The sequence below is a fragment of the Gossypium hirsutum genome, chromosome A06 (assembly GCF_007990345.1).
Source record: "Gossypium hirsutum isolate 1008001.06 chromosome A06, Gossypium_hirsutum_v2.1, whole genome shotgun sequence".
Lineage (NCBI taxonomy): Eukaryota > Viridiplantae > Streptophyta > Magnoliopsida > Malvales > Malvaceae > Gossypium > Gossypium hirsutum.
This window is the reverse complement of record NC_053429.1, coordinates 103376370-103394556: the sequence shown is the minus strand read 5'-3', so window position 1 is coordinate 103394556 and position 18187 is coordinate 103376370. Positions and strand designations below refer to the sequence as shown.

The 18187-nt window shown below is 37.3% G+C and overlaps 1 non-coding gene across 1 annotated transcript; it reads left to right on the top strand.

Annotated features, from left to right (window-relative positions):
• The first annotated feature begins 5061 nt into the window (after positions 1-5061).
• On the top strand, positions 5062-5168 carry LOC121231079 (small nucleolar RNA R71). The gene has a single exon (XR_005929147.1). It is a non-coding gene; the product is annotated as a small nucleolar RNA R71 (small nucleolar RNA).
• Positions 5169-18187: the final 13019 nt, after the last annotated feature.

Below are 18187 nucleotides of genomic sequence, written 5' to 3'. Positions count from 1 at the left end.
ACTCTTAGCCGACGCCCAACCCAAACGAGCACGCCATACAACGAAAGGGATCAACTAAGAAAGGTACCTCTACTCTCCTCATGGTTCTCTCTATTTAAAGCCAGCTTCGCATCCCCTCTTATGTTAGCTTCCCGATGTTGGATCCTTCCAACATCATAGTTTAAATTCAACACCAACTCTTGTCGCCCCCTGTTAGCAAAATAAATGCTCCTTGCTTGCCATGGGATTCGAACCCATGCCTCCCCTCAAATGCTCTACACGCTACTTGTCACTAAGCCATAAGGCTTTTTGTGTCATATTTTATCCCCAATTAATTATAAGATCTAAAGGCGAAAGTCCAGGTTCCCTAAAAAAAAACCAAAATAAATTGCAAGAGCCAAGGCTTGAACCCAAGCTCCCATACAACCTTAATGACGCCACAACCACTAGACTACATGCTTCCTTGTGTCATTTATTTACCCCAATAATTTAAAAGGCCCTCATCCAAGCATCCAGGTTTTTTTTTCACTTAATACCAAAATTTTTGCTAAAGCCCAAGTTTAAACCCAAGATTTCTCCAACACTTCTCAAAGCCATTAACCACTAAAGCAAACATTTAATTGTGTTATTTCATTGCACAATGAAATACCTATTTACAACCTCCTTACGGACCCGCACTCAAGGCCCAATACTTCTAGGCCCAAATTTGGGGTGTTACAATTCTACCCCCCTTAAAGAAATTTCGTCCTCAAAATTTTCCACTCTCAGACTACACCACCACATTTCTGCTGCTCACTCTGATACTAATAATACTAACATACACCCAAAACATTTATCCATCGGAGCAGATAGATTTCACATGCAAACAATTTCTACATTTCCAGAACGCACTCCAAATAAATACTAAATCTAAATTCAAGCGTTACAATTTACTCTAACTAGAGAGTTTCAGTATTGTGCTACTATCTATAGTAGTTTCTCAATATAGCATTTCAATCTATAACAGTAAACAGAGTTAGAGAACTTACAGATTTGGTACCGGAGACTCGGTGTGCCACACCTCCAGTAACATCTTTTTAGAAACAAGTCAAGTTTCGTTGAGAGATTTCAAAACAAAATTTTAGAAAAACCCTTTTCAAACCCCAATTTTGAAAAAAGAAAAAAAATAATAACAATAATTTTCTGCTACCCATACCACAGTCGAGTTTTGTAACCTGGCTCTGATACTACTAAATGTAACACCCTAAACCCGGCCCAGACGTTATGGCCGTATCCGACGTGTCACATTGAAGGTTTTAAGAAAACCAATGCCTCTTTCAACGTCCTTCTTAGTGTTTTAAAAGATAGTCTTTGCTAAGTTAATAAAGTGAATGGAAGCTGTGCACCAAGTAGGTGTCCGAAACAGAGGAGGTGAGTCGTGAAGGCTGCTTAAGTACCAATGCTCCTAATTGGATCCAATCCTAGACATGCCCATAACCATTGCCACACTTTGTTGCGAGGTTCGGTTTTGAGAAAAACGAGTTGGAATTCATTTAAGTCGATATTTTTGATAAATCGATTAATTGTATCGTTGCGCTATTTTGAAAACAATTATCATTTTGGAAATGCTCCCTAGGTCTAACTCTTATTGTTATCAGAAAAATATAGCGTATAAAATAAAATAATCCCAGAAAAATAATTAAAATGGCCTTATTACAACCCAAAACCAAATAATAATATTAATAAGATAAAACTTATAAAGAAATAAATCGGCTACTTATTGCAATTAAAAGAAACAGAAACAGTAGTGTGGCCATCTCCAAGTCCCTCGCAGCTCCAAACCATCTAAGCTTAGGGATTACCTGCACAGTTAGAAACGGGGTGAGTTTACGAAAACTCAGTGTGTAATCCCAATAACAAACAAACAGTGAAAACACAGTGTCAGTACAATCTGGGCCAAAGCCTTATTTAGTCTTGGCATATACTGGGCCGAAGCCTTTTGTTTAACGGTTACTGAGCCGAAGCCTTTTCATAAAACATATCACTAGGCCGAAGCCTTATCATAAATCATATCACTGGGCCGAAGCCTTATCATAAATCATATCACTGGGCTGAAGCCTTATCATAAATCATATCACTGGGCCGAAGCCTTTTCATAAATCATATCATTGGTCGAAGCCTTTACTATAAATGGTATGGCCCTTAGGCCCATTTGAATATCACATGTAATGTCAATGGATGTATGCAAGCCCATTTGGGGAGACTACTCAACCCACCATCCGCTACTCTCCACCCGTACCAACCAACACACCATGTGGGGAATGATTCAACCCACTCAACCAACACACCACTGGCAGCATAACTGTTTTATCATATATCTGGAGGCCTAGCCTCTTTTAATAACTGGGGCAAAGCCCTTTTGATAAACTGGGGCAAAGCCCTTTTCGGTAAACTGGGGCAAAGCCCTTTTCGGTAAACTGGGGCATAGCCCTTTTAGCACTTCCTCCATTTATAAAACCCAACCCATGCAACATGTCATGTATGCAGAATGTCAAGCCCATATTTGAATCAAACAATCACAGTCAAGTTAATCATATCACCAACATATATTCACAATCAAATCCGTCAACCACACAGTCCAAGTCAGTCACTTGCCCACAAGGGCAAAACAGTCATTTTTCACATTATAAGGGTAATTTCGTAATTTTACCATATATTAGGGTTTTCCATGTTCATCAATAATTATCAATATTTTCTAGTGTTTAAACAATGATCTTTAACCCACTTTATCAAACTCGGGCTTTTGGGCCCAAAACCTCTAATGGGCCCTACGAATGCCGATTTAGCCCATTAAGCCCAATTCCAGCCCATTGAGGCCCAACTTACCATCGTGCACAAAATTGAGTTCTTACATGTTCCATCGGTCCAAACACCGATCTTATCGTATTTATCGCATCTATACCCAAACGCAACATTACAAGTTCCCAAAATACTAGTATTTTAGCATTTCGGCTTCTCAGCAAATATTAATCTAAGCTATTACGAGGGTTAGTACACACTTGTTACGGGTTGAAGTTGAAACGTTTCCAAAATCAATCGCCTACGATAACCACTACCTGTCACTCAAACTTAACTAATCCAATATCAATATATGTAAATCCTAAGCACATCAGTCATACGGAATATAAGGGCATATTCGTCATTTTACCATACAGGGGTATTACGGTCACTTTACCCTACAGGGGCTTTACGGTCTTTTTACCTAATAGGGGTATTTTAGTCATTTAACCCTACAAGGGTGTTTCAGTAATTTTGTAAACCAATGGCATTTCAGTAATTTTATAAACTAATGGTATTTCTATAATTTTTAGAAAGGCAAGGGTATTTCTGTAATTTTGTAAATCAGGGATATTTTGGTAATTTTACAAATTGAGGGTATTTTGGTAATTTCACAAACCAGTGGTATTTTGGTAATTTTACAAACTAGGGGTATTATGGTAATTTTACAAACCAGGGGTATTTTAGTAATTTTACAGACCAGGGTAATTTGCTAATTTTACTGATCGATGGTATTTTGATAATTTTGTAATACAAGGGTATTTTAGTAATTTTGTAAATCGAGGGTAAAACAGTAATTTTGTAAATCAAGGGTAAAATTGTAATTCTATAAATCGAGGGTAAAACGATAATTCTGTAAATCGAGGGTAAAACGGTAATTATGTAAATCGAGGGTGCTTTGGTAATTTTACAAGTCGATGGTATTTTAATAAGTTTACAGGTCGAGGGTATTTCAGTAATTTCACAAATCAGGGGTATTTTGGTAATTTTATAAACTAAGGGTATGTTGATAATTTTACAAACTAGGGGTATTTTGGTAATTTTGTAAAATAAGGGTATTTTGGTAATTTTACAAACCAGGGGTATTTTGGTGATTTTACAAACCAAGGGTATTTTAGTAATTTTACAAACCAGGGGTATTTTGGTAATTTGGTAAACTAAAGTATTCTAAATAGGGATAACAATACGAATGGGCCTAAAGCCCTTTCTCAGCCCAAATGGGCCCACATGCTCGTGTGGCCCTTTTAGCCCAAATCTAGCCACAAATATGAGATTCATCTAGCCTAGTCCAATATTCACTACACAATCAAACAACTTATCCAATTGGGCCCGTAGGCCCATTGGGCCCACATGGCCCTTTCGGCCCATCGCGACCCGAAGTAACCATCCTACAGCTAGAGTAGTGAGAAATACACACCGGATAGGAGACTGGAGTTAATCCACGCTCCGAGCACTCTTAGCCGACGCCCAACCCAAACGAGCACGCCATACAACGAAAGGGATCAGCTAAGAAAGGTACCTCTACTCTCCTCATGGTTCTCTCTATTTAAAGCCAGCTTCGCATCCCCTCTTATGTTAGCTTCCCGATGTGGGATCCTTCCAACATCAGAGCTTAAATTCAACACCAACTCTTGCCACCCCCTGTTAGCAAAATAAATGCTCCTTGCTTGCCATGGGATTCGAACCCATGCCTCCCTTCAGATGCTCCACATGCTACTTGCCACTAAGCCACAAGGCTTTTTGTGTCATATTTTATCCCCAATTAATTATAAGGTCTAAAGGCGAAAGTCCAGGTTCCCTAAAAAAAACCAAAATAAATTGCAAGAGCCAAGGCTTGAACCCAGGCTCCCATACAACCTTAATGACGCCACAACCACTAGACTACATGCTTCCTTGTGTCATTTATTTACCACAATAATTTAAAAGGCCCTCATCCAAGCATCCAGTTTTTTTTCACTTAATACCAAAATTTTTGCTAAAGCCCAAGTTTAAACCCAAGATTTCTCCAACACTTCTCAAAGCCATTAACCACTAAAGCAAACATTTAATTGTGTTATTTCATTGCATAATTAAATACCTATATACAACCTCCTTACGGACCCGCACTCAAGGCCCAATACTTCTAGGCCCAAATTCGGGGTGTTACATTCGTAAGCTGCCTCAGCTGTCTTATTACTGATAGTCCTGCCAGCGGGTACGTCAATCATCTACCGAGTCGAAGGATTCAGGCCGTTGTGAAGCGTTTGAACCTATAGCCAGAGTGGTAACCCATGGTGAGGACATCTTTGCAAAAGGTCCTTGTATCTCTCCCATGCATTGTAGAGTGTTTCTAAATCCATCTGCACAAAAGAGGAGATATCATTACGTAATTTGGTTGTTTTAGCTGGCGGAAAATATTTTAATAAAAACTTTTCGATCATTTGTTTTCAAGTAGTGATTGACCCTCATGGTAATGAGTTCAACCATTGTTTATCCTTATTCCTTAATGAAAAAGGGAAACAATAGAAGGAAATGCCATTAATTTTAAATGTATCACAAAATTCTAGGAAATTTTCCAAGTGAGCATTGGGATCCTCATCCTGCAAACCATCAAACTAAACAAACTGTTGTATCATTTGAATTGTGTTAGGTTTTAATTCAAAATTATTTGCAGCAATAGCAGGTCTAACTATACATTACTCAGTTCCTGTTAAATTTGGTTTAGCATAACCATACATAGTGCGTGGAGCAGGATTCTGATTTACTGAATCAGCAGCAATCGCAGGAGGTAGCAGATTTTCTAGGGTTTTAGCCATCTCCTTAGTTGTGGTTGAAGTATCGTCCTCTTGCTCGTCCTCTGTGTATCTTAGGCTTTGCCTTATTTCTCGTCTATTTCTACGAACTGTGCGGTCGATCTCACTGTCAAAAAGTAGTGGTCCTGACAGGTTTCTTTTGGTCATAAATTAGAAAAAACCTGTCAGAAGAAAATAAATAAAGAATTAGAAAATAAAATAAAAATTTAGATTGTAATAAAAGTAAAATAGATAAAGTAATAAAAATCGAGTGCTCCTAATATCCTAGTTCCCCGGCAACGGCGCCAAAAACTTGATGCGTGATATTCGTAATAGGTTTTAAAGATTTATAAATGAATCATTCGTGAGACTAGCTTATTATCACGATTAAGGCAAGTGTACCTATCGAACAATAGTATAGTTCAGCAAGACCGGATTGTCAAACCCAAAGGAACTACGAGTACTAGTATTTACTTCCTTTTTTATTATCTAGCCTAAAAATTTAGAGATTTGGTTATCTAAACTAATTACTAACTAAGAATGCACAGAGTGAAATCTTGGGGAAATACTTTGGGGAAAATTCATTTAATTGAGACAATACCTAAGGAAAAATCCACCTAGACTTCACTTGTTATTTGACTCTGAATAGACGATTTATTCATTTGACTTGATCCGTAGAAATCCCTAAGTTAAATAATTATCTCTCTCGAGACTAATAATGTCTAACCCTAGGTTGAATAATTGAAATCTCTTTCTAATTAACACCCTAGAATTGAATTAACTCGATCTATGGATTCTCTTATTAAGTTTCACCCTAATCCGGCAAAATCTTGTCACCCTATCTCTAAGCGCGCAATCAACTCTTCCTAAATATGAAAATTTTACTCCTAGATAGGGTCTATTCCCCCTCTGCATAAGAGCGTTAACTTGAATCAATATCCTGGAATATTAAAACAAGAATTAGGAACACATAATTAAGAACAAGTCAAATATTTATCATACAATTCAGATAATAATAACAAGATCTGTCTTAGGTTTCATTCCCCTTAGATATTTAAGGGGTTTAGTTCATACTTATGAAAGAAAACATCTCAAAAGGACAAAGATAACAAAACATAAGAAAACCCAAAACTCCTGAAGGAACTTGACAGGAGATCTTCAGTCTTGATGATGAATCTAGCTTCTGAGATGGATCAATCGGCTTTTCTTTAGTAATTCCTTACTTCCTACTCTGCATTCTCTCCATAAGTGCCTCTTCAGGTGTGTAAATAGGCTTTTGGATGCCTAAGAACCTTAAAAATTGGCCTTTTCTGAATAGGACTATACTTCGGCTTGGCAGGGACACGCCCGTGTACGATTACTCCAGCTCATGGTCAAGGCTATTGAATAGGCACGGGCGTGTAGTCTACCTATGTAAGTCGTGCTTCAATCTTGCAAAATGGACACGACCGTGTGCCATGCCTGTGTGAGGAAGTCCAGTCATGTTGATTTCCCACGTGGGTCTATTTTCTCTATTTTCGGCCCGTTTCTCGCTCTTTTTACTCTCCTATGCTCTCCTAAGTAAAAAAACATGAGATTAAAGGATTAGGAGAATCGAATTCACCAAATCTAAAGAGAAACCATTCATAAATGCGCTATGCATGGGATAAAAATATGTATAAATTATGGTTTATCAAATATGCCCACACTTAAGCATTTGCTTGTCCTGAAGCAAAATCCTCAACTCACAATCAAAATAAATCCTTCTCAATTTATAATCCCTATCAATAATATCTCAAAATAATCCATAAGTATTCATGCATTGAAAATTCAACTAAAAGTTCATCAAAGTTTAAAACATTCCAAGTTGAGCATTTTATCACGAAAACATAGGTGTCTCCCCTTACCTAAGTGATTACCTTTGATCAAAATATCACAAATTTTAACATCCTCACTAAAGATTCACTCAAATCACTCAAGGTGTTTAAGGATATCAATAAAAGCACTCATTAGTCAATATGAAAAGTTATTACCATAGGCTTGCCTGAAAATCAAATCTCCACCACTATATATTAAGCTGATACATCAATCAAAAAGGTCTTTTAGAGGGTTGTAATGTGTCTTTGGTTAGGGGGTGTGGTCACAAGCTAAAACAAAAGGTTAGAATCGAGATTGAATTGAAAAATCACTTATCTAGAAAAATAACTAGTCATCAATTGAATACAAGTGAGCTTCTTCTCAAAATGTGGAATTAACATTCAAGCTCAAAAACGACGCATTACAACTAATATGTATTGAAGTACATTCGTATTTTTTCTTATGAACAAGTCAAATACATAGAAGAGCAAAACATAGCCAAGCAATTAATTCAAATCAAATCTCAACAAAAATTGGGATCAAATTAGGGGATTTCAACAATAATGGGTTATGGGTTAATATTGAGGGTGAATCAATTAATGGCTTGTTAGGCTCAAAGGGGTTCACTAAGGGTTAACTATGAAGGTAGGCTTTTGTGGAGTGAGTGGGTTAAACCTAAGTGCCTTTATCATCTTGACATATCAAATCAATGGTGTGGTCTTAACATGCATAATCAAGCAAGTTCTAGAATAAAAAAATCAAAACTGATGCACCCATAATGAAAGTGATCATGAAAGGAATAAAATATGCTCTAAAGGCTCAAGATCTCACAAAAATTATGGCTTTTTGATGTTTAAACTTGTGAATTTCAACTCAAGATAATACCTAAACTTAGGAAAACAACCTAAAAGTTTTTAATTCTTCAAATCAACTTATCATGCTTCATTCCCTAATGTCTTAAAGTTTAAACAATCAATGCATAATTGCCTATGTTTTAATTCAAGACATATCAATAAAAATCATAAATTAATTAAAATTCATTCTAATAGTGATATGAGTGATTCACATGAGAATAAGACAAAATTCAGGGATTTCTAATGATGATATAAAAGACCTCCCACACTTAAGTTGCACATTGCCCTCAATGTACAAAGAAAGATATATTGACAAAGATAGATTTATAATCATAAGATAGGGAGAGAAGTGAAACCTCCTGAATGATGAATGAACTCTTTGAATTGGAGTGATGGAGAGTAATTAGCCAAAGCAATGATGAAAAGTGGAGAAGGATACTCCGGTGGTGGTAGAGGTTCATTAGTCCATAAGTACTGCGCCATTGAAGTTTTTAGTTCCTGTTTGATGATGAGCTTTGGAGCTCTTTATGATTGTGATAAAATCAGGAACTCTTTATGAAATATAATGAAGCATATTTACTCGTAATGAAATAACCGAAAATAAAAATTGTAAAAACTTAAGAAAAAATAGTATTGACAGGAAATAAAAAGTAATTTCAAAATATAAAGATAAAGCTAAAATAGATAATAGGTGTTTATAGAGAAATTGGGGCACACGGTCATGGGGCACGCCTGTGTGCCTTCGTTTCAGCCAGTGTGTTTCGTGGTTTTCGAAATTGGGCGCATTGGTGTACACGGCCATGTTGTACGGCTGTTTAAATCTTCGATTGCTTCTCCCACACCCGTGTATATAGGTCCAAGCTTGTGTTCGTTTTGACAGTGTCGACCCCGGGTGGATGGCATGGGTGTGTCGCACGTCCGTGTTATATTCTCAGTTTCAACCATGGTTTCCAGGCATGGGCTTGTTTCACGCCCGAGTTGTTCTGGCAGTTTCACCCACGGCCATATCGAACGACCGTGGCAACTTATTTGTACCCCGTGTTGGGGAAAAATCTTACCCTGTTTTCACACGGCCTAATGCATGTACGTATGCCTAGCTGTGCGGTATTTAGAAAGCCTGCGTTCCATGATTCGGTTTGTATGTTAGATGTTAAAAACTAAGATTGAAAGAAATTAACACTGTAAATGTTCGGGTTGCCTCCCGAGAAGGGCTTATTTATAGTCTAAGCTCAACTTACCTCTTTTCTGCATGGTCAATGTGGTGTGAGGAGTTTACACTCCTCATCCCTGCTATAAACTTTATCAACATAAGGTTTAAAATGAGTATTGTTTACCTTAAAAGTGCTGAATTTGGGATGATTTACCTCGACTGTACCATTTGGGAAAATACTGAGTACCGTAATTGGAATTTCTTCATTAGGTTGAGAAGTGGTAATGCGAGGATCTGCTGCATCTAGTAATACTTTGTCTCCTACCTTAAGTTGATTTGGTGAGGTATTGAGCTCGTCTTGGGTCGGTTTTGATTTATCAGGTGTTCTCAATTTCTGTGTCTGTCATTCATCTAGCTCCTTGATTTGTAACCTTCGTTCTTCATGGATAGGTCCTTTGTTGTTGTTTGAACACGGCTCATATGCGTTCTTCGTAACTATTTACTGCACATAAGGTTTCACCACATGATCAATACTAGTAGAATGATTTATACAACCACCTTCAATTTTGGATGTGTTACTTGAATTACGAGCTTGAAGGGTGATTGTTTCGCCTCGCACACGAAGAGTGAGTTCACTTGTGCCAACATCAATAATGGTTTTAGCAGTCGCTAAAAAGGGTTGACCTAAAATTAAAGGTGTGTCACTATCCTCTTCCATGTCTAGAACAATAAAGTCTACTGGGTATATAGATTTATCGATCTTAACAAGAACATCTTCAATGATACCCTTAGGAAATCTAACGGTTTTACCAGCCAATTGAATACTCATCCTAGTTTGTTCGGGTTTACCAAGACCTAGCTGCCTAAACATTTTATAAGGCATAACAGTAATGCTTGCTCCTAAGTCAGCCAATGCATTATGAACATCTAAACTACCAATTAAACAAGGAATCGTAAAACTTCCTGGATCTTTCAATTTGTTGGGTAGCTTATTCTGTAATTTGGCTGAGCAAACTGCATTCAACTCCACATGCGACACCTCATCCAACTTTCGTTTATTTTTTAAAAGCTCCTTTAAGAATTTGACTGCCTTTGGCATCTGCAAAAGAGCTTCAATAAACGATAAGTTAATATGTAACTTTTTTAATAATTTAAGGAATTTACCGAATTGTTCTTTTGTGCAGTCTTTCCTTGTCACTTTTGCGTATGGCACACAAGGTTTGTATTCTTTACTTACCGGAATAACCAAAATGCAAAACTGAAATGAGTACCAGGTAAGTTTGAATAACTTTAAGTAAACTATTAATATGTCTGTGGCATGTTTAATAATGTAGGATAATTGGTTATAGTGATGGCATGAAAATCCAGGAAATGTGTTAATAATAATGATATGATAATAAATAGCCTGGTTGAAGTCAATAGGGAAATTTGATGGATAAACCATGGCTTAAGTGACTTGAGATCCTACATGTAATGTAGAAAAGGATTTAGGCCAGACGGGTAATCCGTTGATCTCAAATATAGAAAGGATCTAGCCCATATGGGTGTTCCATGACTGATCGAGCCTCCTTATGAATATGTGTGCATTGTGGATTTAGCCTGAATGGGTAATCCGATTAGGGTCTGAATTTATCCTGGACTATATACTTAAGACGATCGCTCTTACTACTTGACAGTAAATGGATAATCCATCGAGATTTCCAAGAGACTTAACGGGATTAACATGAGATATGAAAATGAAAATGTTGGATGATGAGCTCATCTAAGACAAATCTACATGGTGTATTGTTGTGAGACTAACTTGTTAATTGGGTGCATGTGATAGAGAAAACTAGTTCATGCTTGTTGGTTTCTTTGCCTAATATGGATGTATGCTAACTAATCGGTAAGTTTACTTTCCATTTATTCAGGCTTACTAAGCATGTAAATGCTTACCCCTCTCTTTTCCTTGTCTTACAGAGCTCGAAGAGTCGTAGAGGTCGGAAGACGGTTGGAGAATCAACACACTATCATCTTGTCTAGCTTTGGTATATAGATACTCTTATTTTATTCAATCGCATGTATAGGGCTTTTGTTATTTTATTATATGTGTCATTTGAAGCCAATATGAAGGCTTATAAAAGTATATATTTCACTTGTATATGGCCAGGGGAATTGGCTCATTTTGGTGTAAGTTATGACCTGCCAAATTGTGCATGTTATGTTCTAATGTTCTTGTGATGATTAAATATGGTGCAATTAGTCATATATAATATCACCAAAACACATGGGGTGGTTAGGCAAAAATTTGGCAATGAGTTAAGATGTCGAGCCAAGCTTAATTGAGTTACAAGTCATGGAAATCCTTAATATAAATGGGGTAATCTAGCATGTATAAAAATCGATGAGATGAGGTTACATGCAATTAGTTTTATTAAGCTCATTTAATAGTATAATTAGGCCATGTTAAATATCATTAGAGTCTATAAGTGATAGTGGATGTTAGAGGGTGACTAAAGGCTTGGAAAATAGCCTAACAAGGTCCACACGGGTAGACACACGGGCATGTGTTTAGGCTGTGTGTGACACACAGATTGCCCTATGGGCGTGTGGTATGGTCGTGTGTCTCCTACGCCCAAACATTTTAAGTCAGAATACATGGTAGTAAAGACACAAGCAGAGACACGGCTGTGTGTCTCAACCATGTGGAGGGCACTGCCTAGCACACGGGCGTGTGTCTTGGCCGTGTGTCCTTGAAGGCATAATGACGTCATAAACAAAATGCTCGAGTTTTTAGACATGGGCAACCACACGGGCGTGTCTAGGCCGTATGAAGGACACGGGCCAAGGACACGGTGTGTGATTGGCTTTGTGAAAAACCCTATAGGTTTGAAATAGAAAATAAATTCAATTAATTCCATATGGGTAGGGGACACAGGCGTGTCCCAAAGCAATAGGCGTATGCATTGCCTCCACACGGGTAGGGGACACAGGCGTGTCCCAAATGTGTGAGGCTTAACTTAGAAAATTTTTCAAGAACTATTTCAGGTCCTCGGTTTAGTCTTAGACCTTTCTTAAATGTATGTTTTGGATCTCATTGGTCCGTAATAAGAACACTAAGATGTCATTTGATTAGTTTTAAATTGGAACAAAATTTTACAACCCGTATTTCCTGAAAATGTTAGAGTACATATTTGGTAACGCCTCGTTCCTGGTCCCGATATCAGCTACGGTTAAAGGGTGTTACGTTTAGTGGTATCAGAGCTACGGTTTAGTCAGTTCTAGGACTACGTAAAGTGTATTGAGTTTAGCTATACATGCCATTATACGAACGTTGATAGTGTGACATCTCCTAACTGCTTAATCGTCTTTGAATATAGTAAATATCTTCCAATCAAGAGCAAGATGAGTCTGAGGGAGCTAAAAGCCATGCTCCAGCTTCCGTACAACGAGTTGTTTCTAATAGTAGCAGAAGGTCTATATCTGATGGCCGGGAAGAGGCCAGAGCCGCCTTCTTTAATATGATAGATTAGTGGTTTGGAGATTATTTGAGAAATCCCCCAACATACCACGACCTCCCCCACCCTCTAACCGACCTGATGAGGAAGTGCCACAAGGTACAGCACCTATGAGAATTGGTAAAGCCCTTGTAGACAAGCTTAGAAAGTACGGGGCTGAGGGATTTATAGTTAAGATTGATGATGATGCTGAACGAGCCAAGTTTTGGCTCGTGAACAATATACAAGTGTTAGACGAATTATCGTGCATGCTTGAGGAGTGTTTAAAGTGTGTTGTATCTCTTCTGAAGGATACTGCATACCACTGGTGGAAGACTGAATCTTCAGTGGTGCCAAAGGAAAACATTACTTAGGAATTTTTCCAAGCAGAGTTTAAGAAGAAATACATCAGTTAGAGGTTCCTAGACTCGAAGTGAAAGGAGTTCTTGGAACTCAAACAAGGAAATAAGACTGTAATGGAATGTGAAAGAGAGTTTGTAAGGCTAAGTCTGTATACGACTGAATGGGTTCAAATAGAGTCAGAAATGTGTAAACGCTTCGAGGAAGGTCTGAATGAGGAATCAAGCTGTTGATTGGGATCCTTGAGATACGAGAGTTTACTGCATTAGCAGATCGGGCCAAGAAGGCAAAAGAGCTCAATAATGAAAGGAAGCAAGCAAAAAGAGAAGCTTTAGTTTTAAGCAAGAGATCCAGCGGTAGGAGGTTCTCATTTTCCACAAAGAAATCAAGGAGCCAATATGAATGCTCCACTTCATCGGTAGGATATTCAGGTAGAGCGAGAAGCTCCAAACGGCGTAACCAAAAGTCTTCTTCCCCAATGGTGACTAGTGTAGAGAGTGTAGATGACCAAAAGCCAAGGTGTAAAAGCTACAATAAATTTCACTTCGGAGAGTGGAGAATAAAGAGCGGTGCGTGTTTTAGATGTGGTTCGCTTGACCACTTCCTCAGAGACTTCGTATAGAGAATCGATAAAGAGGGGGAAGTAGCCCCGAAATCAAGTGCTCCTATTTCACGAGGTAGACCTCCGAGATATCCTAAAAGTACTAGTGGTAGTCGGGTTAAGGTCAAAGACACCGAGAAATCAGATGCTCGAGCCCTGGCAAGAACGTATGCAATACAAGCTTGAGAGGAAGCCTATGCTCCTGATGTCATCATAGGTACCTTTTCTCTTTTTAATACTTGTGTTGTTACCTTAATTGATCCAGGATCGACGCATTCATACATTTGCATGAGATTGGTGTCTAGTATGAATATATCATTGAACGTACAAAATTTCTAATTAGAGTGTTGAACCCATTAGGCAAGTCAGTCCTGGTTGATAAAGTCTGTAAGAATTGTCCCTTGACGATTCAGGGTCATTGTTTTCCGGCTAACCTTATGTTACTGGCATTTGATGATGTAACACCCCTAACCCGTATGCATCGCCGGAATAGGGTTAAACGGCATTACCAAACATATCTAAAGACTTCGCAGTCATTTCATAAACATCATAGCATCATAGTCAAACATCAACATGAGTCCCTTTCTTAGGTCAATGAGACCTTAAACATGCATTAGGAAGAGGTCGGGACTAAGCAAACATGTTCACAACTTTCCACACTTAGGAAAATTTTCTATTCTGTTAAGGTCACACGCCGTGTGACCAGACCGTGTGCCTTACACGGGTATCAGACACACCCATGTAAACCAGCCATGCCAAATCAGGGTAACCATACTAACTTTCACCCACGGCCAATAGGCACGCCCGTGTGCCATGATCGTGTGGCACAATGCAGGCTTGGTTTAAGCCATCTTGCCACCCATTATGGTTCAACCTACAACAAGGAAACAAACATATATGTACAACCCAATCAACCATTCTTTATTCTAAAACATACATCATTCATTCTCATACCAAGAACTCATCAAACTTACCTTCTTCTTTATCCAATTAAGACATACCATAGTTGCAAATTAACATCGCATATCATAAGCCATTATCAAATATGAGTTCAAACACAAATTAGTCAAATTTCATGGCTAACTATATACAGCACAAAACATACTTCACAACTACTAGCCTATACATGCCATACTTAAAATATTTACATTTTCAAAAGTACAAAAATGAGATCGATAGTGTGGTGACGATCCTCGACTATCCCCGAGCCTTCAGTAGCTACGATAACTGTAAAACAGACAGTAATCACACAGAGTAAGCTTTCAAAAGCTCAGTAAGCTCGTACTAAAAACATTCATACTAAATAAACAAAAATGATAACCTATGAGTATTTGTGCAATTTCAATCCATATAACTATATCAACTCAATGATTTATATACATAACATCATTTATCACTTAGGCATTATACATACCTGAAGCTTCCCGTACTTATTCACTTTTGTACTTACCTCATGATGAATGTTATAAGACTTTTCATCAGTTATTCTTTTTTTTACACATCAGTACACTTAGTACTGTAAGGTTAGTCGAAGCTAAATATCTTCGCACACTTAGTGCCATCTTGAATAACTGAAACTAAGTCGGTATCGCACACTTAGTGCCAAAGCTAGTTTAAATTGCACATTTAGTGCCAAAGCTTCCGATTCATCACCATATTATCCAATTCAATTATATACAACTCATGTAGAATAAAGGCATCAAAACTTACTTAACATCACATTTTAAGTACGAATTTACCTCGTACTCGGAATTTGTCGACTCGGACTGTTTATTCTACAATCTTTGATTTCCCTAGGTCTAAGTCTAAATTCCTCTTTTCTTGATCAAAATGTATTCAAAATTAACCCTTTTATTCACCAAATAATTCAAAACAATTCATATGTACACAATTAGGACATTTTGCAAACTAGCCCTCACATTTTCACATTCGACACTTTAGTCCCTATTTCACAAAATCACAAAATACACATAATTTGCATATACACAAGCTTATCCGAATTCTCCTTGTACTCATACTAGTCCATACATTTCATTTATTTCACATTTTAGTCCCCCAAAATAATATTTTCACAATTTAGCCCAAATTACTCAATTTCATCAAAAATCCAAAAACAAAACATTTAAACCCAACATCAAGCTTCCATAATTTATCAACTAACATCATAAAGCTCACATTTTCATCAATGGCACATTTCAAAATCATCACCAAAATCGTAAATTGAAGCATGGGTTCAATATTACACGAAGCAACGATTACAAAACATAAAAATTATCAAAAACCGAGCAAAACACATACCTAATTCACCATTCAAAGTGCCGAACCCTAAGTAAGCTTACTCTTTTCCTTTTCTTTGTATTTTCGGTGGAATAGCATGAACAAATGGCTAATTTCATGCGTTTGTTTTATTTTAATTACTTAATAATCATTTTCCCATTTTGCCCTTTTATAAACAATTATAAAACCTTTTAATGAATGGTTGTTTTAGTCCATTAACATTCCCAATGGACAGATAACAACATAAGGACCCTTACTTTAGAAAGCCATTTCAAATAGGCACTTTAACATCTAGCACTCAGCTTTTACATTTTATGCGATTAGGTCCTTTTTGCAAATTAGGCACACAAACAATTAAATTTTCACACGAGATTTTCACACATGTCTATTCACTTATAATAGGCACAAAAAACAATATAAAAATATTTTTCGAACTCAAATTTGTGGTCCCGAAACCACTATTCTGACTAAGATCAAAACCAGACTGTTACAATTCTCCCCTTTAGGGATTGTCGTCCCCAAAAATCTTACCGTGAAATAGATTTGGATACTATTGTTTCATAGTATCTTTAGGCTCCCACATTGCTTCTTCAATACCGGGCCGATGCCACATCACTTTAACTAACGGAATCTTCTTATACGTAACTCTTTAACCTCTCGAGCTAAGATTCGAATTGGTTTTCTTCGTAGTTCATATCGGACCGAATTTCAATCTTAGATGAAAGAATTACATGTGAAGGATCAGATCTGTACCGTCAAAGCATTGATACATGAAATACATTATGAATCTTTTCTAGTTCAGTGGCAACAACAATCTATATGCAACCAGCACAATACACTCGATAATTTCATACAGCCCGATAAATCTTGGAGTCAATTTGCCTTTTCTACCAAATCGAATCACTTTCTTCCATGGAGACACTTTCAAAAATACTTTTTCACTGATATCAAACTCAATATCTTTTCTTTTCAAATCTGCATATGATTTCTGATGAGCAGAATCTACTTTAAAAAAATCTCGGATCACTTCTACTTTCTGTTCAGTTTCTTTTATCAAATCAACCCCGTGAATCTTATTTTCATTGAGCTCTGTCCAATAGAAAGGTGTACGACATTTACGACCGTATAAAGCTTCGTATGGTGCCATTTTGATGCTCGACTGGAAACTGTTATTATAAGCGAATTCAATCAAAGGTAAATGTTGTACCCACGTAACTTCAAACTCAAGAATGTAACATCTCAACATATTCTCAAGTATCTGAATAATCCGTTCAGATTGATCATCTGTTTGCGGATGATAAGCAGTGCTAAAATGCAATATAGTACCTAGAGCATCTTGCAATTTCTTACAAAATCTCAATGTGAATCTCAGATCTCGGTCTGATACTATAGATAATGGCACACCATGCAATCTTACTATATCAGAAATGTATAATTTAGCTAATCTATCAGGTGAATAATCAGATCGAACTGGAATAAAATGAGCTAATTTTGTCAAACGATCAACTACAACCCAAATGGCATCTTTCTTCCTCGGAGATAGAGGTAAACCCGACACAAAGTCCATGGTCACTCGACCCCATTTCCACTCTAAAATCATAATCGGTTGTAGTAACTCAGACGACACTTGATGTTCAGCTTTAACTTGCTGAAAAATCAAACATTTAGAAACAAATTCAGATATATCTCTTTTCATTCCGAACCACCAATAATTTTGTTTCAAGTTATTGTACATTTTAGTACTACCTGGATGCACAAATAACCGACTACTGTGAGCTTCACTCAGAATCATTTGAAGTAACTCGGGATATCTCAGAATGCAAATCCTATACCAAAATCTTAAACAATTATCTTTATCAACTCTGAATTCTGAATTAGTCTCTACATTACATTAAACTCGTTTAGCTAAAATCTCATTATCTATTTTCTGAGCTTCAATAATATGTTGTAAAAACAATGGTCTTGCTTTCAATTCAGCTAAAATTGAAGCATCCTCAGACAGAACTAGATGAGCATTTTTCGCACACAAAGCAAATAACGATTTTCGACTCAAAGCATCTGCAACA